The sequence below is a fragment of the Copidosoma floridanum genome, unplaced genomic scaffold (assembly GCF_036245765.1).
Source record: "Copidosoma floridanum isolate Cflo_tuat_1 unplaced genomic scaffold, Cflo_Japanese_pri ptg000013l, whole genome shotgun sequence".
NCBI lineage: Eukaryota > Metazoa > Arthropoda > Insecta > Hymenoptera > Encyrtidae > Copidosoma > Copidosoma floridanum.
This window is the reverse complement of record NW_028321890.1, coordinates 10,352,652-10,380,322: the sequence shown is the minus strand read 5'-3', so window position 1 is coordinate 10,380,322 and position 27,671 is coordinate 10,352,652. Positions and strand designations below refer to the sequence as shown.

General features: G+C 37.4%; 1 protein-coding gene across 1 annotated transcript in view; it reads right to left on the bottom strand.

Moving 5' to 3' along the window:
- Positions 1-27,671, bottom strand: part of angel (protein) — an 80,147-nt gene that overhangs the window by 6,342 nt on the left and 46,134 nt on the right. The window lies entirely within an intron of this gene.

The following is a 27,671-nucleotide window of genomic DNA, read 5'->3' as shown; positions in this document are numbered from 1 at the left end:
GGGAGATTCAAATGTCATATATAAGAATGTGGGCAAAAAAATTGTAAAAATATTGTTTACATCTAAAACTGGAATGTCATGCTCGGTTTTGAACGCATATTATTGCAAAAACTTTGTGTAAAAATATTAAATAACAATAATTTAAATAAATAGGTTGAATAAAAAATAGTTGAATATAAAACTTTTATATTAATTGTTCATTTGATGACAACATAGCAATAACGCCATAAATAATATAAATTCCAATCAAATAAAATATCCTTTACTTTTCATTACAAACAAATATTTGGCTTATTTTGTCTAATACTTTTGTGTTAGTAGTCACCCGTGGCTTTTCTCCAACATTCTCGCTTAGAAAAAGCCTTAGTCCTTTTTCTCCACTACAAGCATTAATTTAATATTTACTGGTAAAAAAATACACACAAAACAAGTATAAGAAAGTTGACAGGTGCTGGAGCTGAGGCACACGCGCGAGTTCGTCTGCTTGGATAGGGACGTACGCAGCTTTTTCGATACCCTATCAATAGTAACTTTTTTCAATTACGGAATTTTTTCGCATTTTTTTGCTCATAAATCATGAATAAGACATGGCACAAACCACTAACTGTCTTTTTATTGGTTTATATTCAGTAAATTTATAATTTATAGAAAAGCCCCCCCCGGTGCCCCTGCTTGATACGGCACCATCGTGATGAGCCACCTTAATATTACAATTTTGAATTTCCGCGTGTCTTTGGCAATGCCCCTTCACTGCTGTGCTATCTGCTCGACGAAACATTCTCCCTAGATCGTATAGCTGTATATACGATCTAGGAAAAAAGTTCCTATTTTGAATCCGCCTAACCCAACGCTGTTTGCGCCTTCTATCACGACGCCATATTTAAAGGAGATGTGACTACTACAGTGACGAAGAGCCTATACAATGAAACGAAGTGGCCAAAGTTGAAACTAAAACCTATCCCCCGCATCCATCTCGAAGTGAGACATATATACAGATATAGACACATGTATGAATATACATGTTCGTCAATTGATGAATGATTACCAATGTAGTCAGTTTTTCTGTATGAATATTCACGAACTATACGTTGGGTCACTGAAACAACTGGAATGAAAATATTGAAATAAAAAATATATTGTTTCACAAGTTTATTGATGTTAATATGCTTAATATTTCGAAAGCTTTTAGTTGTGTTCGAAAATGATGTTTTGGTTAGCTCTTAGGTTGGTATCTACCCCCACCTTTACTTAACTAACCGAGCGTGTGTTCAGGCACTGTAAACACCGTTTAGTTAATTAGCTGATTTTGGAGTAAGTTTTAGACGCAGACGATGCAGTGCACAAGATATTCATTTTTATAATTCGTTTTAAGGTAGTGTTTTATTAAACAGCTGATATGAGTATGACTCCACTTCTATAGTATAGATGTTCTACTTAAAAATTCGCTCTAAAATCAACTGATTAACTAAACGGTGTTTACAGTGCCTGAACACACGCTCGGTTAGTTAAAAAAAGATGGAGGTAGATACCAACCTAAGAGCTAACCAAAACATCATTTCGAATACGCCCTTTGAAATTCGCAAACAGACATGGCGGTGCGATGGAAGCGTTCCTGATTGGTCAATCAATATGGATGCAAAACGCCACACCTTATATTCTTACATCATGGGTGATACGAAGTACCACCTATAACGTGTGTGAGCGCGTGGTGGGCGCGGTGGCTCAGTCGGCTAGGTCGTGGATTGGCACGCGGGAGACCGTGGTTCGATTCCCGGCCAGGGCAACTTTTCAGGCAAGTACCTCTGTGATTTTTCACATGAGCTTTTTCACCATGCAATGCTCCTCAAGGAGGGTTTAGGCGACCTTCTCGCAGCAAAATTGCCTAATATTCCCCCTACCCCCCTCCCAGCAATGGGAGGCCTCCCATCCCTCTTCCCTTCCTTCTCCAAAGTGCTAAGTACCCTGTGTAGTGCCCTTTATAGGAGCCGGACGTAAAGCACTATAATATAAAAAAAAAACCCATAACGTGTACTTCTTCGTCCCTACAGCGACTTACCGTTGGAGAGGAAATAACGTTATAATTGACTCTCGTAAGTCTCTACTCGATGATTCGCGCTCTCGACTCTCCCTTCACTGGATGTATCTGAAAAGGGAATTCGCGTCTGGGTTAAATGAACAACATAGAGTGACTTTGACTTTACTTCACGTATTTATTATAATAACTTAAACATCTCTCTTTGGTCCCAATTACACTTACGTAATCCCTCGATCGCAACCACGACGCCAGTGGTGCGCTCAGAGGAGACACGATGTTCGCTTACGCACACCCACACACACGCACTCTTACACTCTCTTTCTTCCACGCGACTCTCGGTCGGGGCCAGGCTTAGAGAATATATACATAGAGGAAGCATTGTGTGCTTCAACCGCAAGACGAGATGAGAGAGACAAAAGACAAATAGCACTACAACCTTTCTCTCTCTTACACGCCTCTGATTGGTTGGCCTCCTTCCGTATATATAGGTGTAGTCGTGTCCACGAGTGGCGGTCGTGCCCGATCAGAAACCTTAGTGGGGTGCTGATGGGGTCCACACTAGGCTGCCAAATTAATCACATGTGGTCCTAGAATGGCATCGTCACGGGTCGTAGATGTGGTCCTCTCTAGTGTGCCCCAATAGGAAAGAAAGTTTACCTAACCCTTCGTATTTTTTGTGTAGGTATATCATTACATTTAATACAGTTATCACAAAAGCATGTGCGTGATTTACCATGCGTGCTATGCAGATTACGGAGTTTATCGGCCGTGCAGATAAGGAAGAATTAAATTACGGTCACATATATCTAACCCAAACACGGAAATATATAATGTTTTCAACAGTTTTGGCTAGGTTACTGGGGCAGCCTACGATGGTTCCTCAACTCGCCATGTGACGCGCCTAATAGTATATCAATTAGGCAGCCTAAGGGGGACCCCATTAACTAAGGTGGCAAACCCATTAAATTTCTGATCGGGTGGGGGAACAGAGCAGATATATGTAACCTAAGCTCTGATAAATAAGAACTTATACATTACCAGAGAATATAGAATATATCCTCTTTAGGTATAGAAGGCCAAAGCAGAATTCCGAGCAATACACACTAAAACAATAATCTTTCATTAGAAAATAATTAAAACAACAAAATTTGAATAAAAATTTCCAACTTTAATTAAAGCTCTCATACCTGGTTAAACACTTCATGTATAGCTAAAGACTCAGTTAGAATGTTCGTCTTCGATAGCTGAGCAGTCAAGAATGCTCGATTAGCTTTTGCGCTCTGGGCTTGGAATCTGACCTATACTATTTTTTTTTTTTTTTTTTTAGGTATATATTTTCATAATACTTATTTTATAACGTTTTGTTTGTTTATAATTTTTATATATTTTTATAAAAACATTTATTTTATAAGATTTCACACTGTAATAATAAGATTTAAAAAAACTACTCTTGGCTAATGCCAATAAAATACTAATGCGAGCATAAATTCAATATTATACTATTACAACACGTATAATTTATTTTCTATTGGCATTACTCAATAGAAACCGACAGGAAGGTGGTGGTATTTTTCATCAGGATAGTATACATGCAGGATAAAGGGCATATTAGATATTAGAACCCCAATAAATCCGTACTGATCAATGCAGTTAATAATTAAATAAATAATATGTACACTTGTAATAATAAAAATATAAAAAAAGTATTTACACATTTTTGCATTAGTATTTTATTGGTATTAGCCAAAAGCAGTTTTTTAAATCTTATTATTACAGTGTGAAATCTTATAAAATAAACTTTATAAGCAAACGAAACGTAATAAAATAAGTATTATGAAAATATACACCTGGAAAAAAAAAAATTAGTACAGGTCAGATTCCAAGTCCAGAGCGCAAAAGCTAATCGAGCATTCTTGACCGCTCAGCTATCGAAGACACACATTCTAACTGAGTCGTTGGCCATACATGAAGTGTTTAACCAGGTATGAGAGCTTTAATAAAAATTAGAAATTTTTATTCATATTTTGTTGTTTTAATTATTTTCTAATGGAAGATTGTTGTTTTAGTGTGTATTGCTCGGAATTCCGCTTTCGCCTCCTATACTTAAAGAGGATATATTCTATATTCTCTGGTAATGTATAAATTCTTTTTCATCAGAGCTTAGGTTACGAATATCTACTCTGTTCCCCCACGACCGCCACTCGTGGACACGACTACACCTATATATACGAAAGGGGGCCAACCAATCAGAGGCGTGTAAGAGAGAGAAAGGTTGTACTGCTATTTGTCTTTTGTCTCTCTCATCTCGTCTTGCGGTCGGAGCATGAAATGCTTCCTCCTTAAGACTTGTGAGTCGTGTAAATATTAAATATTAATACTTTGCACCCATTCAGGGCTTAAACGATTCCTCCTTACTTGCGGATTTATCCTCCACTTGAATTTTTATTTGCGGATCAATAGTTTGCGAGATATTTGCAAAATAAAAAAATGAAAATGGGCGCGGCGCTGAAGTATAAAAAACTTAGTTTTAAGTGCTAAGTGGATTAAAATCCAATTCTACCTGTACGATTCGATTCCTCCTTATTTGCGGATCACGGAGGTATATAAATTAATGTAATTAAATGTCACAAAGTTTGTGAATAATGAACTTAATTATTGAGTAAGAGAATCTAGTAACTTTTGTCTAGTGACTTTTGATCCAGTGCTCCGTTCCTGTTGTTCGGTACATGTCGTTTACTCCGTACAGCGGGTTTTACAAATTTTTATTAGAATAGAAAATTTTAGTAGGTATTAATCTATTAATTATCAGTTATAAGTCATTCAGCCTTTGGGTCAATGCACACACACACACATACATTACATACTTTAAACTCAAGGAAAAATTTATTTGTCAATAAGTACAGATTTTTATTTTAAGAACCTAATATCTGGAATCTATTGTGGGAAACACTGTGGACTGATATTTATTTATTACGCGCGAAATTGTAATATTTGTTGTTATTCAAGAAACGAATAACAACACAACTAAGAAGTAGCAGTACAGCTATAATCATTACAAGACAAGCCACAGCTAAGCACACAAGTAATAATTTTGTTTGGACAAGTTTTAGAAAACATCTCAAGCATTCAAATTTAGCGCGTAAATGATCAATCAGGCGAATTGAAGATCAAGTTACCGACCAGTGGAAATGGATCAAAGTGTCACAGGCTGTGTTCGCCTAAGGCTTTGTTTGTTATTAAGTCTGTTAAGGTCACGTGATCATTTATCATAAGTGCGAGGGAGACAGCATATCACCGTCTCACTCGCACTTATCATAAATTATCACGTGACCTTAACATTCTACAAACGGAGCCTATGCAAACACAGCCCCAGTAATAAATTTACAAGTACTTGATTTAAAAAAATGTTTATTAAATGGGTTTACACTAGATTGCATCGTTATCGAAAAATTTGTGTGTGTGTGTGTGTGTGTGTGTGTGTGTGTGTGTGTATTGACCCAAAGGCTGAATAACTTATAACTGATAATTAATAGATTAATACCTACTTAAAATTTCTATTCTAATAAAAATTTTTAGAACCCGCTGTACGGAGTAAACGACATGTACCGAACAACAGAAACGGAGCACTGGACCAAAAGTCACTAGACAAAAGTTACTAGATTCTCTTACTCAATAATTAAATTCATCATTTACAAACTTTGTGACATTTAATTACATTAATTTATATACCTCCGTAATCCGCAAATGAGGAGGAATCGAATCGTACAGGTAGAATTGGATTTTAATATAATTTAGCACTCAAAACAAAGTTTTTTATACTTCAGCGTCGCGCTCATTTTCGTTTTTTTATTTTGCAAATATCTCGCAAACTATTGATCCGCAACTAAAAATTTAAGTGGAGGATAAATTCGCAAGTAAGAAGGAATCGTTTAAGCCCCGAATGGGTGCAAAATATTAATATTTAATATTTGCGGGCGCCAACTTCACAAGTCTCTTCCTCCATGTATATATTCTCTAAGGGGTCAGACCTCCTCAACGTGTCTGGCTGTACGTGCACACACACACACCCTCACTTGGCCCGATCTCTAGCCCGCGGAGTAGGTTGCCGTCGTGGCCTGTTAAGACCACGGTGACGTTCCCCAAGAGGTGCCTCCGGTATTTGCTTCCCGTCTATGCCCCCGCCTGTACCTCTCTCCTCTCACTCTCACTCGGTTACTGTCCCTACCTCATACACTTGTCCAACGCGTCCGTTCTCACATCTCGACGGAGGCCTGACCGTAGCACGCAAAAATCACTGTCCAATGTCGCGATCCTTCCGCTCCTGCTCTCGCGTCTATCGCTATAGTCGACGGTCTCACCCGTGTCCTCTCGTAACCTACACACTGTACCTTGGTGTATCCCGTGCTTTCTTACTGTAAGACAAGTCCACCATGAGCGTCGAGGGTCGCAGTCCGGGAAGTGGTCGCTGCGTGATACCTGGGCCTCTCTCGCCTGCTGTCCCGTACACCTCTCTTTTCGGGCTCGGCTCGGGTCGTCACGGCAGGACGATTCGTCTCAAGATGGCCGCCGTTCAGGGTCGGATGGGTTGGGATCAGGCTTATTTTTCCGGGTCTTTCTTCCCGCTCACTCTTTCACTCGCTCTCTCTCTCTCTCTCTTTCTCTTGCACTTAATACTTGCTTACTCTCTGCTCTCTGGCTCCATTTTCTCTCTCCTACACTTCGCACTCGGTGATCTCACACTCACTGAACTCATCAATCGCGTCAGTCCCCAACTCGTTGCTTGGTAGATCAACTAGTTATATTTTGCCCCACTACTCTGTCCCTACCTTATCCACCGATCTCTCTCATTCGTGTCGCCGCCGCGGCACTTACAAAAATCTCCATATGCACTCTTCATACTACCTTGACCCATTGGACCTTCGCGTCTCATCCTTTCTTCTCCTTGGGAAAAATTTGCTACAACAAAGCACACGGAAAAGGCTACGGATATACATCAGCATAATTATTTAGCTTCAGAGCAGGGGGTCAACTGTGGCGTGACAAACAAAATTGCGAAGCAAATTTTGCCACGTCACAAGTTATGCATTTGAAAATTCAATAACGCAAATTTTTACTGAATAACTTATTAACTTCATGTTTAACGTTCTTTAACGTGTTAATATAAATATAATAAAATCAAAGCTCAATATATTTTATTTAAAATTTAAAAACAAAGCTCAATCTATGCTTTGTGCGGTCTGGGGGGGGGGATTGCGTGACTTCTATACCACGCCAAACCAGACTGACGGTACGTTACTATTTACTTATGCATTGTAACGTAACGTCAAGTTGTGGCGTAGCGTGGTGTAGAAGTTACGCAATACCCCCCTGTCGCAATTTTGTAGCAGTACCAAGTTCTCCACTAGGTGGATTAGTGTCAAAAAGGTAGTATATATGTACATACACATTGAAACGGTTACATACATATACACACACACATATATATATATACATTATAAGTATATAAACTACCTTATAAAGGGTATAAGGTAGAGTAGGGCCTACCTTGGCGGCCGAATTACCCTACCTTCGGCCAACCTTGGCATAAATGGGACTATAAAGCCGCGGTCACATGGAGAGCGTAACGCATACAGCGTAACCATTTGAGCCCATGAGAGTGAGAGAGAGGTTCGCGTATTTTATCGCGACCCAAACGGTTACGCGGTATGCGTTACGCTCTCCCCATGTGACCGAGGCCCAAGGCTGCAGTCACATGGAGTCTTATAGTCTTAAGACCCGGGCAAAATTTGAATTCAACACGCAACCAAAATAGAGAATAAAAATTCAATCTTGGATCCATTTGCAGCTGAATACGTGCAGCGATGCAAAGCTCTTCATTGATATTCTAGATGTAAGCACTTGAAAAAACTTTCTTCATCCCCGCAAAAGTATGTATGATCTTCTCTCTCTATGATTTTCAAATGGTTCGTATTTCCCTCCCCACGGGAAAGTCAGTACCATATTCGACTATCTATTGGCGCTGAAATTTTTTTCAGATTAAGTCGATCTTCTCACACACTGTTTCAAAAAATAGTATATGTAACTCGTGCGTGAGACGCGATTCGCGCAGTCGTCACATAATGTACTATTAAAATAATCCCATTATCCAAAAAATATTATAAGCTTGCAATCCGGAAGTACCCCTTTTGAAAAATATTTTTTAATTACATTTGTAATTACATTTGTAATTACACTTGTCAAGCCATTTGTAGTGCTACTTGGAATTCCACTTGGAATTACACATAGGGTTTTAGAATGGAAATTCCAAGTTGAATGCCAAGTGTTATTCCAAGTAGAATTACAAATAACAATTAGAGATGAATTTTTTTTCTTTTTAAAATAGTTTAAAATGGAATCGTACGCAGCGTAATGGCCATATTTGGTGTGACCATTAGTATAGTAACACCAAAACAGGGGGATTCAGTTCATTTTGAGAAAACTTGAAAAAAAATAGAAAATTCTATTTTCTCTGAGTTCGTGAAAAAATACTTGAATCACTCTGTTTTGGTGTTACTACACGGATGATAACACCTATTATGGCTATTACGCTGTGCACGATTCTATTATAAACTATTTAAAAAAGAAAAAAAAATTAATCTCCAATCGTTATTTGTAATTCCACTTGGAATAACACTTGGCATTCAACTTGGAATTTCCAATCTAAAACCCTATGTGTAATTCCAAGTGGAATTCCAAGTAGCACTACAAATGGCTTGACAAGTGTAATTACAAGTGTAATTACAAATGTAACTACAAAATGCTTTTCAGTAGGGACGAGTCCTATTAGATGGCGCTAATGCTGGTCTCAAAGTTATACCAAACAAAGCAGACGACTGTAGTGTTACACTACTACCAGTGTATGATTCGAATTTTAAATTATGCTTCCTTCTTTAAAAGGCTTTACTCCACCATTAACATATTTAATTAACTTGAATATTTATAATGTAGGACACAAAATTTTGATAAACATTAACAAAAGCCGCCGGAGAGCGTTTGCTTGCTGCCGCACCGATAGTCAGTCAGCCTACTTGTGTCCTGCAAGACACTTCGTAAAACCACACTAAATACCAGCCTTAAATAAATATAACGTTATTTTTTTACACGAGGTGTTGAGAGTTAATTCTGGTCCTTCTCTTTATCCTTCTCCTGACGGTGTTGAACACGTAGCAGTATTGGGGCTGCTCTTTCAAGCAGATACTTGGACATCAGACCCTTGGTCTACATAACCCCATAGTGGTGACCCCGACTTCCACCGACAAGAAGAAGAGATCTCGCTGACACACGTGTTCAACTCTCAAGGCAACGAGAGAAAAACACAACGATTGCAGCCACTCAAAACGAACAAAGAAAGAAGGCAAGTTTTTTTCCGTTTTCTCATCGCCAGGCGCATCGTTTTTTTCTGGCTCCTGTGTGGTGCAGGTTTTCCCTGTCATGGACGTGACCTCCCCACCTGAAAAATAAAGACGGAATTCCATGTGTGATTACTTCTGTAATACCTTCAGGAAAGCTATGTGGCATTACATATGGTTTTACGTATGGCATTACATAAGGGGTTTTAGCTTGGTTATGCCATATGTAATTCCATTTGAAAAAACACATAGAATTACAAATTGGAAAAAGGAAAAAAATTTTTTCATCTAGAAATAACTGCAGAATACTGTAATGCGTCATTTACTGTGAACAATTAGTGTAACCATATGGATGATAACTCGAAAACAAGAGAATTCAAGTTATATTTCAGGAATAAAAAAAAAAAAAAAAAAAAAATTAAATTTTTTTCTATAGAAGTAAAATCAGCTGAACTCCCTTGTTTTAGAGTTATCATCCCGATGGTAAGACATATTGATGTTTTCAAATAACTTGTTATGGTATTTTGCAGTTATTTCTAGATGATAGAAATTTTTTCTTTTTCCAATTAGTAATTCCATGTGTTTTTCCATATGGAATTACATATGGCATCACCAAGCTAAAACCCTTTATGTAATGCCATATGTAAAACCATGTGTAATGCCATATGGCTTTCCTGAAAGTTTTACAGAATTAATTCTACATAGAATTCTGACATTTTTTTTCAGTTGGGTCGCGACCACACCACCTGCCTTCGTCACCTTCACGTAGGCAAGGTATCTACCAGCAGCGTTGGCAGCAAGCTGAAGCAGGCCCAGCCGCTTACACACAAGCCAACGTACATTTCGGACAACGGCGTTTTTGTTTCCAGCTACAACCAGCAAGCTACCCAACGACTTAACGGCAGCAGCTTTCGACCTGGTAATTCATCTGTTTTCAAATTTCGTAAGGTATGCGTGCGTAAAGTGAAGTGATTTATAGGAATTTTTATCAAAATTTTAATCTCTACGATTTTGTGTCTAGCCTATAAGTGTATATGTATGTGAGCATTTTTAGGCGCCAACGCCACCAGCCCTCGCGTTTTCCGAGGATTAGCACGCTATAGCACTAACGAACAACGTATTTTCGGTTTCAAGTTTTTTTGATACGCGACGCACATTAACCAATTTCGAAAGTCATTAACGTGATTAATAGGCATTTTAATTTTTGCGTTTTCCTAGTTATTATAACACGTTAATATACTTGTCAATTTTTATAAGTAATTATTTACTACGTGTAAAAAAAAAATTTTTTTAAATATTAGTACTTAATACTAGACACAATGAGTACCACCTAGAAGCAATTAAACGAGCTTCGCGCTGCTTTATCAGCTGCCACGGTCAAAATTGAAGAGTTACAAAACTAGACTCAAGACCAAACAGAAACCCATGTCGCAGCGGCACGTGCACCTAAAATTTCGAATTTCACTCGTTCTAACCCGGTCGCGTGGTTCACACAGGCGGAAATTACTTTAAGAAATTCCGGGATCACTGTGTCAGCCACTAAGATAGATTTCATAGCAGAAAAACTTGACTCGGATGGCGTAATGTGCATTTTAGATTTATTAAACCACGTTCCTAGACCGACAAACTTGTATGAACAAGTAAAAAAGCGAATTTTAGTCACCTTTTGCGGCACATCGGAGGAGTGATTCTGTCTGTTACTGCGAAATCAGGTTTCATTAAAGGGCAAACCCTCGTTAATTCTTAATCGTATGCGAGCCTTGGATACTGAATACGGGAAAGAAGTTCTCAGAATGGTTTTTTTAGAACAGTTGTCACCTGGCTGTCACGCGGCTCTCGCGATACACAACATAGCCTCTTTGACACAGCTAGCCAAAGCTGCTGACAGGTATGTTAGCTCGTTAGCTCATGACGACCCTCATATTTCAGCTGTGACACCCAAAGCCCCCGCTGGCCACCCTCAGATTTCGGGAATGAGCGACCCGGTTTCACATATTTTGAAAAGCTTTCTAACCATATGGATTTACTCACTGATCGGCTAGATCAAATCATGGGTGAAAATTACTTGCCTCGCCGAAAAGGAACTCGAAAGGTCCTTGGGATGAAAATGATAAAAATCAAGTTCCCCAGCAGGCAAACTATGTTACCCGCACGCTAGATGCGGCGCTAAAGCCTACAAGTGTAGAGGAAATTGCTCATGGAAGTCGCCCCAGGAAAACTAAAGAATCCTCCACGTGTGGAAGCTTCGAGTGAGGAGATTAAAAAATCCCAGCGCTTCCACATTCGTGACGTAACTTCCGGGTTGACTTTCTTAATTGATACGGGTGCAGAAATTTCTCTTTTACCCAATCTAGATCCTAAAGCCAAACCTGTCGATTTCAAATTTTTCGCGGCAAATAATTCGATAATTGAAACCTACGGTGTAGAAAATTTAGTTTTGAACCTCCGTCTCAAACGTCAATTCTCATGGACGTTTCACCGCGCTGACGTCTCAAGTCCTATCTTAGGAGCGGATATTTTGCACTTTTTCGGTTTGATTGTGGGCGTGTCTCGACGTCGGTTGGTTGACCCACATTTGACAGCCAGAGATGTTTTTTATCACATCGAAACTAATGTCCCCTGGTCACGGAGCGCAGCAGACGCTTCGATCCCGAGAAATACAAGGCAGTGCAAAAAAATTTGAGAATCTTGTTAGCCAGGGAATATGTAGGTATTCAAAAAGCCCCTGAGCAAGTCCGATACACATGGTCGGAAAAAGAGACGGTTCTTGGCGTATATGTGGTGATTACCACCGTTTGAACGCCTTCCGAGTTCCAGATCAATATGCCGTCTCTTACTTGCAGGATTATTCTTTTCGCTTGCAAGGAAAAAACATTTTTTCCAAAATCGATCTCTACAAGGCGTACTATCAGATCCCAGTGTCCCTCACCGATGTTATCAAAACCGCGGTTACGACGCCGTTCGGCCTTTTTGAGTACGTGTTCATGCCTTTTGGACTTCACAATGCAGCTCAGTCTTTCCAGCGATATATTAACAGTGCTTTAAATGACCTACATTTTGTTTTTATTTATCTCAACGATATATTGGTTTTTTCTTCCTCCGCCGAGGAACATCAAAGGCACCTACGTATCGTTTTTAGGCGCCTCAAACACTTAGGACTTCGCATTAATACCGTTAAGTGTGAATTTGGTAAAACAGAGTTGGTTTTTCTTGGTCACTTAATTGATCAAAATGGCTCCAAGCCTTGTCAAGAAAATGTTCAGGCCATCGCTGACTACCCAAAACCAGCGACAGTTGCTCAACTGCGTAGGTTTTTGGGGCTCGTCAACTTTTACCGAAGTAGCCTCCCCGAGGCCGCTTCTGTGCAAGCTCTTCTCTTTGTTTACACACCAAACTCTAAAAAGAATGACCAAAGAGCCATCGATTGGTCACCAGAAGCTGTTCAGGCCTTGGAAAAAACCAAAAGCGATCTGGTTAACGCTTGTCAGCTGATTCATCCATCTTAGGATGCTCAAACTCGATTAGTTACAGATGCGTCAGATTTCGCTATGGGTGCTGCTCTAGAGCAACTCATCGATGGTGATTGGAAACCTTTGCTTTCTTTTCGCATAAATTTAGCTCTGCGTAGAAAAATTATAGTGCCTATGATAGAGAGTGGACAGCTATTTTCGAGTCTATAAAGTATTTCAGGTACTTTTTAAAAGGTAGACATTTCACTGTGGCTGTAGACCATAAACCCTTGGTTTATGTTTTTAGGCAAAAAGCTGATAAAGCTTTGCCCCGCCAGCGGCGTTAGCTAGTTTTTATCTCCCAATTCACAACTCAAATTGAACATCTGCCCGGATTAGATAATGTTGTCGCTGATGCTCTCTCTAGAGTCGAACTTATTCGTCTTCTTCTAGAACTCGAGATGCCTGAGCTCGTGCAACATCAGCAAGACGATGACGAGCTTAGACAACTTCTGGATGATGCATCTGATCATTCGCTGAGTCTCAAAAGCGTCGAACTCGACCATACTCACAGTCACCTATACTGTAATTTGACAGGCAAAATCCTCCGTCCATATGTACCTAAGATGTTGCAAAAACGACTCTTTAACCTCATCCACTCATCTTCCCATCCAAGCCCCCCTTACGATAGTTTACAGCATGAAATTATGCAATAAATCTTGTAAAACTTTATGCAGTATACTTTGCATAACACAATGCATAATTTATTGCAACTTATTTTGCATTATTTCTTGCATCATGTCTTGCATAGATTTCGCGATGAAAGAATCATTGCAAGTTTCTCTGCAAGATGTATTGCAAGATATGTGCAAAAATATTTTGAAAAAATCTTCTTAAGTAGGCACGTTATACAGCATTTCACATTTACAAATGAATGTTTCTCAAACTAAGAAGACAGTGAAATGTAAAAATAGTTATCCAAAAAATCTTGCAGGATGTTTTCCAAAATTTTTTAATTAACTTTTGCAATTTGAATGCAAATGATTGTGATGTTAGTGCCTTAAATTTTGATCAATTTTTGCGGTGGATTAATTTTTTTTGAACTTCTTTGCAAATGTTTTTGTTTAAAACTTTAATTTTATTTATATATTATACAAATATTTCAGTTTTATTACACATATATAATTAAACAGTTTTTTAATGATTAAAACTTGAATACAAATAATAAAACATTAAAAGTAAGCCTATGCTTTATATTATATTAAAATGGTGTTTTATTGCTTTCGTATGTTATTAATCATAATGCTGTATTGCTTTAGTATTGAAAATACTATTTTACAGTGTATATCTAGTCTGTTTCAATTTTATTCACAAGCGGAAAAATACAAAATTTATCAAAGTACGATATCTTAATGCACTTAGACTGTACATTGAACGCGTGACAGCAGTATAAATTATTCGTTTCTTCTGCTATATAAGAGTATGCGGCTGATGAAAATACGTTACTCCTGCACAATACTTCATTTTCACAGATAGCCATTTTGGTTCCAAGAAGGTCAATCGTGCTGTTCTCCGATTTTGTTGTTACACACAGAACATGTGTAACTGTAAAAATAGTCTTATCTTTCGTCAAAACTACACTGCTATTTCTTTTTTTTAATCGCTGGTATGAATTTACATGAATTAAAGTATGTTTTACAAAATATCGATTATAAGATTTGCAATTTACCTCGATAATTTCTCCAAGAAATTTTTCGACAACAAACGTTTGAAGCCCCCCCTATCTCAAGTTATGACGTCAATATGACGTCATTTACAATGTCGCTAAAGACGTACTCCACGACGTCTCAAAAGACGTCATTTACATAGGTTGTTGTTTAACAAAGGACTGTTTAAAAGCATTCGATGGCCTTGTAGGTGCTACTATCAAGATGGTAACACCAAAACAGAGGGATTCAAAAAGTTTTTGAATTTAGAAAGTTTTTTCCCTATTTAAGAAAATTTTTTTTTTATTATAAAAAGTACTTGAATCTCCCGGTTTCAGTGTTACCATCTTGATGGTAGCATCTACAAGGCCATCAAATGCTTTCAAACAGCCCTTTGTTAAACAACAACTTATGTAAATGACGTCTTTTGCGACGTCGCAAATGACGTCATATTGACGACAATGTGATGTCATTTACGACGTCATGAATGACATATTTTGCGATGTCTGGAATGAAGTCATCATTGACGTCATAACTTGAGATAGGGCCATTAACATTATGTTTTTTCCATTGCCAAATAAGTGTAAATCTTCTTGATATTCGATACAATTTTTTACGTGACACCCATTCATCAAATTTATAAAAAAAGACACTGTTTTTTCATTACAATTTGGGTTACTGAAAACACTGGTATTATTTTTGAGGTACCTTAATCTAAAATATGCTTCACAAATCTGTTCTGGAACGCACTGCGTGCCAGAGAATAAATTTTTAATTACAGCGTTGAAACCTTCAAATGGAAATGTTGACGGGTTCGAGCCTCTGCTCCGCCTTTTTGGCGGAGCATTTCACTACAATATTTTTGACTCTTTAATCCATTTATTTAAAAAATCGGAATTACCTGCTCCCCATCTACACGAGATCCCCTGAAGCTTGTTCCGTAACAATTTGGAGATTCGGCGTATCACGATACCCTTAGCGATACAACGACACGAAGGGGTGTCTTTGAAAGTTGTTTTTGTGCTGCGCGGCTTGTTGTGAAATATAGTCATGCCACAGTAATATTGAGGTAAAAATGTACTACTACACTGTGTGGCTCTGACTGATTTTTCTCTATGGCCCCCTAAGAATTTTTATGACACTCAGTGTCACTCAATCAATTCAGTATCGCAGAAAATAGTCGTTCTTCAAACACTATCTTTAATTATCGTCAGTTCACAGTAATAATTACCTCAACAACCTTAACATGATAAAAACACAAAAAAATCAGAAATTTAAATATGCAAAAAGGTGTGTAGAATTTAATAACGTAAACATATATCAAAAGCATGGAAAACTTTTTTTTATATTGTAATATCATTAAAACGGCACGGACCATACTTTTATTTCATTGGAAGATGAATTAAAGTTACATTTCCCATATTGTACTCGTTGTTAAAAGCAATCGTAATATATTTTTGTACTCATTAACAAAAAAAGGCATTTTTAAATGGCTTGTTCGTAAGGGGCCTTGTTAAAACGCTTGAATTGCAAATTAAATGTCTCGAAAGCGGCACGGCAAATCTTTATACCGTGTGACGGTATGTATCCAAGATAGGGAAAGTGGAGGATTTTTCTACTTGCTTACGGAGAAGTCACGTGACGTTTTGCAATCTCAATATACTAATGCTTTAATATACATAAAGGAAAAAGAATACAGTGCACGAGTACGTTATTTTGTTACACGAGGTGTTGAGAGTTATTTCTGGTTCTTCTCTTTATCCTTCTCCTGACGGTGCTGAACACGTAGCAGTATTGGGGCTGCTCCTCCAAGCAGATACTTGGACATCGGACCCTCGGTCTACATAATCCAAAATGAGATCAGCATCAGCGCCATCTAACGTGGCTCGTACTTCCGGATAGAAATATTATATTTACTATTACTTAAGAAAAAATATATAAATAAAACCAGGTTTTTGTTGTTGAATATTGTTATACGTATTTGGTTATCTGAGCGACCCGACTTACCAACCGTTTGATGTTTACATAATAATCATACAATATTATTCAACGTTTTAAATCATGAATAAACTTTATTTTAACCATGGTTTTTCATAAAAATGATTGAGAAAAAAAGTTTTTTATTGCTTAAGAGGATTATTTTTAGATGTTAGGATTCAAACATATGTTACGTCGGCGCAACGTACTATTCGAGCCTAAGCTTTTGCTTAATAACTCGGGACTCGCACTGGGCGCGTAGGTAGGACGCAGGGTTAAAGGGGTAGTTTAACCAGAGATAAGTAGGGAGATTGCCAGTGCCTATGTTAAAGAGTGTGCCGATGTTTCGGCGCTGATTTGAGCGCCAATCCATCGTGGCCAGCAGAGGAACCGTGCACATGTTTTCTATTGGCTGGCGGCTTGTAGGCTCGGCTCGCGGGGAGAGGTAAGGGGAGATCAGTGAGGGAGACATGAGAATCCAAATGTGTGCATCGGTGATGGAGATGGAGATGGAGGACGGAGGAGAAGCTAAACCTATATGTATACAACGGGCTATATATCTATAGCTGTAGTTGTACACTGCTAATACGGAAAAGAGCTGCGCGTATTACTTTTCTCGCTTTTCCTCCCTGAAAGAAAGATAAGCTTTTTAAATGCAGTTGATCATTCGTTCAACTACAATAAACAAAACATAATTGTCACGTTATTAACAATTTTTTTTCATTTTTTAAAAAATGACAAGCTCAACGCAATTAACATATTTTTTTGCTTTTTTTAATGAACGAGCGCCTTTATTCCAATAATCCGGTGCGCTCAATAGTTCTTCACTTTTACGATAAGTGAAATTATTGAATAATATATGAAGGCATTCACCACAACGACACACTGTACGCACAAATATTTTTTGTACTAAGTAATATTATTTACTAATATACTGAACACCTTTACCCGAACGCTCCATTGCACTGACATCTTTTTTTTTTTAATTTATATTTTTTCACCATTAATACATAGCTTAACGGCAATAATACGATAAAGCTTAAATTAAATCTCAAGCTTTGAAACTTTACGATAAACATATGTAACTTTTAGTCTCTGGATATCCCAAGCGCTAATAGCTGAGAGGGCTAGAGCAGGAGGGTGGATTTTACTTTTGCGGCTCCGGGTTCCAATCTCACTTGGAGCAAATTTTTTTTTTTTTTTTTTTTATTCCAACATTACTTTAAATGTTCATACCTTTTTTTTTATGATTACTTACGTATTTTAATTTATCAGTGACTAAAACGATTTTTTTTTTTTCCTATATTGGTACACGATCCAAGAAAATTTTTTTCCATTCATGGCTAAAAAAATTATTTGACGCAATAAGTAACAGCTTTTTAAGTGCAGTTAATCATTTCAATTTCATATTTTAGTTTGCATTACAAGTACTGACGTTAACGAATTCTTGAATTGCTTGAAAGTATTTCAAAAAGTAATTTAAAATTTTTTTTTTAAATTATAAACAAAATACTTTTTTTTTTGTACATTAAAAATTATTGATTAGTATGTCTTAGATAGTCATGTAGAAAAAATTACTTGTTTCATTGCCAAAGAATAAAGACTGTTTTTGTGTTGTCTAAAAAATTTTCTAGACATTATTATTATTATCATTATTATTATTATTACTATTATTATTATTATTAGCCGTAATAAATTAAAATAATTTCTCGCTCTAAATGGGATGCAAACGAGATAGGATGCGCTACTGTGTGTGATAGGAGTCATGAATTTAAATTTCTGTAAAAATATTGTTTACTACGCGATATTTATTATTTTTATAATTATGTACATAATGTATGCGTCACTGAGAATTGTATTATACTTTTCAATTCGAGTCGTAAAATAATCGCTTAACGAAATAATTATAGTGCTTTCGGAAAACAACTCACCTTTATAACAGTTACAAAAATTTTCAGTAATTATGAATTCGTTGTAGTAACTAGTTAATCACTAGTTTTCATTATTCAATTTGTCTTGAAGTAGTATTTTCAATAAATTCGTCAAGCACTCAACAAATTAAAAAAAAAAAAAAAAACACGCGCGCAATGTAGCCACATTTAGTGTGCCGGTTTCCAGCCCGGAAAAACTACAGAGAGAACGTGCATTTTTTCATAATAACCTATTACAGGTATTACCACAAACAAAGCTGTAATGACTTTCTTTTTTGATAATTACTTCTTCATAAACAGTAATTGAAAAAAATGTTTTTAGTTACTAATAAAACAAAATACGTAAGTAATCATAAAAAAAAAGGTATGAACATTTAAAGTAATGTTGGAATAACAAAAAAAAAAAAAAAAATTTGCTCCAAGTGAGATTGGAACCCGGAGCCGCAAAAGTAAAATCCACCCTCCTGCTCTAGCCCTCTCAGCTATTAGCGCTTGGAATATCCAGAGACTAAAAGTTACATATGTTTATCGTAAAGTTTCAAAGCTTGAGATTTAATTTAAGCTTTATCGTATTATTGCCGTTAAGCTATGTATTAATGGTGAAAAAATATAAATTTAAAAAAAAAAGATGTCAGTGCAATGGAGCGTTCGGGTAAAGGTGTTCAGTATATTAGTAAATAATATTACTTAGTACAAAAAATATTTGTGCGTACAGTGTGTCGTTGTGGTGAATGCCTTCATATATTATTCAATAATTTCACTTATCGTAAAAGTGAAGAACTATTGAGCGCACCGGATTATTGGAATAAAGGCGCTCGTTCATTGAAAAAAGCAAAAAAATATGTTAATTGCGTTGAGCTTGTCATTTTTTGAAAAGTGAAAAAAAAATTTTTAATAATTTGACAATGATGCTTTTCTTTTTTTTGTTGAATGAATGATCAACTGCACTTGAAAAGTTTTTACTTGATGCGTCAAATAATTTTTTTAGCCATGAATGGAAAAAAATTTTCTTGGATCGTGTACCAATATAGGAAAAAAAAAAAATCGTTTTAGTCACTGATAAATTAAAATACGTAAGTAATCATAAAAAAAAAAGTATGAACATTTAAAGTAATGTTGGAATAAAAAAAAAAAAAAAAAAATTTGCTCCAAGTGAGATTGGAACCCGGAGCCGCAAAAGTAAAATCCACCCTCCTGCTCTAGCCCTCTCAGCTATTAGCGCTTGGGATATCCAGAGACTAAAAGTTACATATGTTTATCGTAAAGTTTCAAAGCTTGAGATTTAATTTAAGCTTTATCGTATTATTGCCGTTAAGCTATGTATTAATGGTGAAAAAATATAAATTAAAAAAAAAAAGATGTCAGTGCAATGGAGCGTTCGGGTAAAGGTGTTCAGTATATTAGTAAATAATATTACTTAGTACAAAAAATATTTGTGCGTACAGTGTGTCGTTGTGGTGAATGCCTTTATATATTATTCAATAATTTCACTTATCGTAAAAGTGAAGAACTATTGAGCGCACCGGATTATTGGAATAAAGGCGCTCGTTCATTGAAAAAAGCAAAAAAATATGTTAATTGCGTTGAGCTTGTCATTTTTTAAAAAATGAAAAAAAAATTGTTAATAACGTGACAATTATGTTTTGTTTATTGTAGTTGAACGAATGATCAACTGCATTTAAAAAGCTTATCTTTCTTTCAGGGAGGAAAAGCGAGAAAAGTAATACGCGCAGCTCTTTTCCGTATTAGCAGTGTACAACTACAGCTATAGATATATAGCCCGTTGTATACATATAGGTTTAGCTTCTCCTCCGTCCTCCATCTCCATCTCCATCACCGATGCACACATTTGGATTCTCATGTCTCCCTCACTGATCTCCCCTTACCTCTCCCCACGAGCCGAGCCTACAAGCCGCCAGCCAATAGAAAACATGTGCACGGTTCCTCTGCTGGCCACGATGGATTGGCGCTCAAATCAGCGCCGAAACATCGGCACACTCTTTAACATAGGCACTGGCAATCTCCCTAACTTATCTCTGGTTCTGGTTTAACTTAACGACACGGTACTCGCAAAGGGGCTGCGACTAAGACCGACTGCTGTGCGATATTCCGATGCATTTGCTCGCGGCTCGCTTTTACCAGGAGCGGCGTATATCCCGTTCGTGATCTAAAAACTGTCAGCACCGTCGCGAGTGAGGGTATCGTACGTGGGAAAGAGATGTGTTAACTCGCGATCTGACTTTGACACAGTAATATCGTGGTGAGTATTTGCTTTAATCCGATCGGTCCTTGTTATTCTGATGGTATTACTGCTGCGGAGAGCAATGGTATACGCGTGGCTGAATTAATAATCCCGGTGATTGACGGGTACCAATACTATGGCGAGTAATGGCGTTCGCGCAAACAAAAACACTTGATAATTCCCGGTGATCTACGGGTACCAATACTATGGCGAGTAATGGTGTTCGTGCTTCACTTGATAGGAAGAAAGAAACTTTAGAAATTTGATAACTTGACACTAACTTTTATTTAAAAAGGAAAACTCGGTACAAGCGTTGCACCAGCGTAGAACGGAAACCACGCTTGAAGAAGATCAAGTGGCAGTAGAGGCGGACTCTGGTTACCAGTTAATCGTTCGAGGGTGACAAACGAAATTCGACTGTGTCCTCGCTTCGTAGTAGACTAGGTTGTAGTGGAGGCGGACTCTCACTACTTTGTCTACTTGGAAGGGTATCGTCGAATGTCGCGTCAAGATAAGGGAAGGTGATTCACTTACTCATGCCCTTCCTTTCTCTTTTACAACGTTAAGATGAGGTATTATCATTATTAAAGAATAGTAAACATTGTTCATCCATTCAATCGAGCCCAATGCAAAAAGAGCAGTGAAAATCGCTTAATATTTAGGTTTGATTGAATAGATGCTCAGTACTTCGTGGTATTAATAATAGTCTTAGTAGTAGTTAATTTTAGATATTAATAACTATAATAACTGCTAGATTTTCCACTAGTTACTCCTGTACACGTGAGCATCGATCGGACTATTAAATAATCATGAATGATTAATTAACAACAGCGGTTTCTGTGGTTAAAACACGTACATCTGTAGAAACAGTAGTGGGGTGCTCGTTGCGAACTATTATGTTGTTAACTTACTTAGATTTACCGATCGTTTCTATTCATTGTTAGTTGTAAACGTATTTCAAAAAGTTAGTAGCATTTGGTCAATTATGATTTTCTCTGCTTGTCGTAGAAGAGGAAGTCGGCTCAGGGTATCCTGGGGAATCGGGAATTCCGTTACCCGTGTTGGAGGTAAGAGTGCGGACTCTCTCTCGACATCTCTGTGCCAGGAAAAGGGGGAAGTGCCTTTACTTTCCCGTTTTCCTTTACATTTGAAACAGTGACAGTTTTTAACAAAATTACAATTTGGGCTATTGCAATATGTTTATGAAATTGTTAATGCGATACAAAAGGGTTGTACAGTAAACCATGAGCCTGCGAACATGAATGGTGAAAATCGGATAATTCTTTGAAAGTCAATAAGATTGCTTTCGTAGGTTTATGTAATATTGTTGCTGGCTAATGGTGTACAGGTTTGTATTAGCCATATGTAATAATTTTAGTATTTGCTAATATTTTCGCTTTGTCTATGGTTCTTAACTCTAAGTTATTTTAGTTTTTAACATTGCGTCTTTTAAACTCGATTTGTATATGATAATATCTAATATTTAACCTCAGCGCAGCTGTTCTCCGTTAACTTTTAGCATCTGTTAGTTCTTTAAAATCATTTTATTACTTTATGCTTTGAAAAGTATTTCATTTGATTTTTTTTCCGGTCAGCATGGGCCAGCGTGCATGTATGTGAGTCATGCACGGTCGTAGTACCTCAGCTACGAGCAATCTTGTAGGTGATTGACCTCTTTTCAGATGCACATTGGCTTCTGCGTTTAGTGTTATAAAATCGGCACGGAAAGTTTTGAAAAAAAGAGGAAAAAAATTAATGTGGATACATCGATGTTACACATAATACGAATTTTGCTAGGGTCTTATACGTTCTTAAGTACGTAAGGGTGAGATTACATGGAGTCTGGCAGTCTGCAGACTGGCAGACTAGCTTCCATTAAATCCCATTAGAGAGAGAGAGAGGTCAGATCACGTGATCGAGAGAGTTGTAGACGTTGTAGTGGTCACGTGATCGAACCTCTCTCACTCTAGTGGGCTGTAATAGGAGCGATTCTGCCCGTCTGCAGGCTGTCAGACTTCATGTAATCTTACCCTAAGACTCCACGTGACTGCAGCCTAACATTAGACACTTACGTGGCATTAGGTTGGCCCTACCTTGGTTGCCGAGTTAACCTATAAGTGTGGCTAACTTAGGCTACGTATACATGGAGTTTTTAACTTCCAGGACCAGCTATAAGCCCATGTGAGTGCGAGTAAGAAGTAAGAACATATTACTCTCTTTCTCGCACTTACACGGGCATATTGGCATTATGCCTCTACCACGTGACCTCAGTATATATATGACTAATATAGAGGCGAAATAACACAGGTCTTATGGAAGGAATCTTGTTTTTATTTTTTTTCGCACTTAAAAAGATATTGAGCTTAACAAGGTTGTTAATTCCATGTTACTGACATAATGAGAGTTACGTAGTTATTTTCTTCCTTTGGTGAATTCGTTCATGAAGGTTGAAACAGCGTTTTGAATGTATACGGAGTGCCGTTTAACCCTACTTTGAGCTGTTTGTTTCAGCTGTTGCTGCTGCTGCGCCACTGCTGCTGATGCTCAGAGGTAAACAAACAGCTCAAAGTAGGGTTAAACGGCACTCCGTATACGTTCAAAACGCTGTTTCAACCTTCATGAACGAATTCACCAAAGGAAAAAAATAACTACGTAACTCTCATTATGTCAGTAACATAGAATTAACAATCTTTTTAAGCTCAATATCTTTTTAAGTGCGAAAAAAAATAAAAACAAGATTCCTCCCATAAGACCTGTGTTATTTCGCCTCTATATTAGTCATACTAGCAGCCCCCCGTCTCGGCTTCGCCCGAGACTTACTAAATAAAACACCGTAGTGTGTTGACACGTAATGTGAAACATTTTTAGTTAGAAAATTTTACACATTTTCCCGATACATCGCAGAACAAAAATCTTCTTATTAAAAACATATTTTTTCGGAATCCATATAGTTTATTTGGTCAAATAATAAGGTGTAAGAATTCAAAAAAATAATTATGCTGAAAAGTACCGTGCGTTCTTTATGCCATAAAATAATCGATGGCTATAAGAAGTTGTTAATTTACAGTTTCTTCTGTGTATTTCACGAAAAGGGTTATTTTTTAAAGCTGTTAAGATTTTAAACCCCCAAAAAATTTATATTAAAAAAAAAATTTTTTTTCTCATATCTCACAATTTTATTACCAGAGCAACAAAGTCCTGGACCTTAAGCCCAACATTTTTATTGTCACAAAAACAGAAATACATTTTCTACTTATTTAAAAATCTGAAGTAGGATCTTTAAAGATTTCAGAGATTGCTGTGAGGGTACAATGAAAAGCTGATCTCTCACGTAATGGACTCTTAAGTTGTCGATTTTGACGCTGCTGTTTCAATCTCGATAATTTTTCTGCGTCAGTTTCTTGACGTCAAAGTAAAATTGTATATATTAGATACATTTGAAGTTTTTCTTTCAATTCACCCTCTTGCGACTTTTGGCATGCTTTAAATTTTTGTGACCCCTAAAGGCTGTTTTATGTCAACTTTGTTAAGTTCTAATACATTTGTTGGCAAGGTAGTTCAACGTCCGATGGCCCTAAAAAAGACTGGTGAATTTCTTAAGTATACCCTTTCTTGACTAAAGTTAACAACAATTGTGACTGCCTGGATACCTCAGGGTGATCTTCTCTGGCCTGATGTTGAAGCCCCAGACTGATTGGGAGAAAAATTACTAAGTCCGAAGCTTTGGGGCTAGTTGTAGTGCTCTTTCCCAACGTCTCCCGGTATAACGTCGAAGACGTTGGTATCTAAAGCACCTTTTTTATTTGCAGATTCAGTTGTTTTGGTGATCTTAGATGGGGAGATTGGTTAGTGATACTTGTCCAGTGGAGGCTGTCCCGTTGGCTCAAGTTTTTTTTCCTTTATAGCTGTTATAGGTTTGCCCAGCGCAGACCTTGGAGAGGATCAGTGATTCCTGGTTGAATGCTTAGAGTCGAGAGGGTAATATAGAGTCGTCGGTCACCGGGTTTTCCAGCCTTGCGAAGAACAACTTCGCAGGTGACGTCTGCCAGTGAATAGCTGACTTGGTTTAATAGTGCCCGTCTTTAGTTAATATAGTCTTTTAGTCGACGAATCGCTTCCGGAAATGGTAATAAAAATGTATTTGTTGGCAAGGTAGTTTACACTTAGGTGGCCCCTAAAAAGAACCGATGAAATTGATGGTTAAGTAGGGAACGTAAATACTTAAAATGGCCCTAAAAAGCGCCAGTGGTGAAACTTCCAGGCTATTCTTTATTATTATTCCTGATGATGAAGAGCTGGCTACGGGTTGCTTGATTCTTACCCTGGGAGTCTCGATGTACGGAGACTGTGATAGAGGGAGGTACGCCGCTGACCAAAGAATATATCGTCTCGGGTCGTTCCCCGGATAACCAACTGCTCATCTTTAGACGGGAACATATGGGTAAGCGCGTTAGGGACGCGACGACCAAGAAGGTAGCCGTTGTGACTTCCCGTGCCCCTCAGAGCTGTTTTCCCTTGCTTACATATGAAGCCACAAATTCTCTAACTACACCAGGTGGGATGGTGGGACTGCCACACAATTCTGAAGAGTTGGTGCAGATTGTGCTCTGGCTAGATGTGTCTCCTGGTATTCTGGCAGAGACACCATCGGTTGGAATTAATTTTTTTTTTTTTTGATCGCACTTGGTGAGATTAAGGGTGAAGGGACACCTAGGTCCCTTCCCCTTTAGAGAAAAGTGTCGTCCGTAACCGGGATACCCAGTTGCAGGACTATCACCAGCATTCTCTGTACAGCTTGTTGAGCTGCCGAAGCTCGACTATACGATTATCGATACGCTCCGGCCTGTTATAACCACACTTATTTAATTATGTTGCAGGTAGCTTCGATTTTATGTCGACGCCGCCTAGCGGATTTTACTGAACTAAAGTGAAAAGCTGGCGTATTTTTGCAAAACTTTGAGCTCATTTATTGCTATTGTTATTAAATTTTTTAAGATAAAAACTATACTAAAACCATCTAGGAAGTATCATGAATCAGTGTGCAAAATTTCAGCAAAATCGGTTCAGTAGTTTTCGCGGATAGCGATTACAACGGTTTTAGCGACTTTGCTTTATATATTAGTAAGATATATACTGAGGTCACGTGGTAGAGGCATAATCCCAATGGGCTGGTCCTAGAAGTTCAAGACTCCATGTATACGCAGCCTAAGGGAATGGATTATGTGTTGAAGAAAAGAAATACAATGTGATTTGAATAATCTAAAATATTTTTTTTTTTTTTTATTTTTTTTTTTATTACGATCTCCCATAAGAACGCATTAAAAATTCACGAAATTTATTTCATTAATTTCTCGCTTCATCAGCACCCAGAGTTTTTGAAACTCCGCATAAATTTATTTTATAAATTATTGAAGTTCTGTACAAATTCTAGTTAAAAAATGACAGTCAATTGCTTAAGGTAGTCAATCTTCTTCAGTATAAAGAGCAGTTTAGTTTCACATTCATTTTCAATAATTAATCACCACAATTAACCATTACACGTTTTTATAAATACACTACTCCGAAATATTCGTTCGCAGTTACATAACGTCCGAAAAGGTTAGCTAGATGATAGAAACCTTGGCCCAAGGCAGCGCCATGCTTGCGCCGCGTAAATGACACAGGTAGGCCCTACCTTGGTAGCCAACCTTGGGCCTACCGAACTAAGTTAACTTTCCGATTGGGCATTCACGACATGTAATTTACGTCGTAAATGCGATTGTAAGCTCGTAGTTTTTAATTTAAATTAAGAACAAATAGTATGGTATGCTTTTTATATTAAATGGAAAATAAATTAGTTAAAAATAAATGTATGTATTGAATGCATATAGACGCCGAGAGGTAGAACGGTAGGAGTGGACTCGTTCCGAATGGTGTACTGACGAGCGTACCTGGGAACCTGGGTACGCGAGCAACTTTTCATTTGGACCGTTCCAAATGAAAAAATCGTGGTATGTCACAGTTTGTACGCACACAATGTACCGAGGGTCATTCCAGCGGTGATTTGGGTCAGATTGTCTGAACACGATCTGCCTTTTCGGAACCCGTTTTGCTGGTTTGGAAGAATATTCTGGTTTTCTAACCACCAAGTCATCCTATTGTTTATTATCTTTTCTATTAACTTGAGGAGGCAAGAAGCCATAGCTATGGGTCTGGCTCCACTTTTGGGTTTAGGTAAAAAGGAAATCAGATAGTAAGTCCATTTTTCAGGGAAGAGGCCTTCTATGTATAATAGATCATTATATATATCTAACAAGATGCGTTTATAAAATTATGGTAGAAATGCTATTATTTGATAGTTAATTTTATGGATACCAGGTGCAGAATTAAATTTAGAGTTATTAATTACGTGTAGAAGTTCTTCATAAGTGAAAGATGAGGTAAGAATGTGATTTTGATCATCCGAAGAATGGTTCAGAATGCTAGGGTCAAAATGATTACCTGATATATATTTTGGGGTGCAAAGTTTGGAGAGACATGCGTTGGTTTCATTCAAAAACTTCTTATTACCTACCAAGCTATTACTTTGACTGGCTCCATTTGTAAAATTTTTAATTTTTTTCCAAACGTCAGAAATTTTAGTGTTCCTATTAATTGTTTGTCAGAAATTTCTAAAAGACTTTTTCTTTTCTTCATTTAATGTTTTTTATACTATGGCAACATTTTTTTTATAATCAATAAAATTGGACAAACTGTAACGATGGTTCAAAGATTTTAGGCAGGCTTTCATTTTCCTAATGGCTTTATCGGATTCTTTGTTCCACCAGTGAGGATTGGATTTTTTAATTTTTCGTCTCTTCGAAGCCGAGAGAGATTGGTCTTCGTTCAAGAGGTCAGTGGATTTGAAATTGTAGTCAAGAGATTCTACTATACAGTTATTTAGAAATTTTATGAACATTTTATA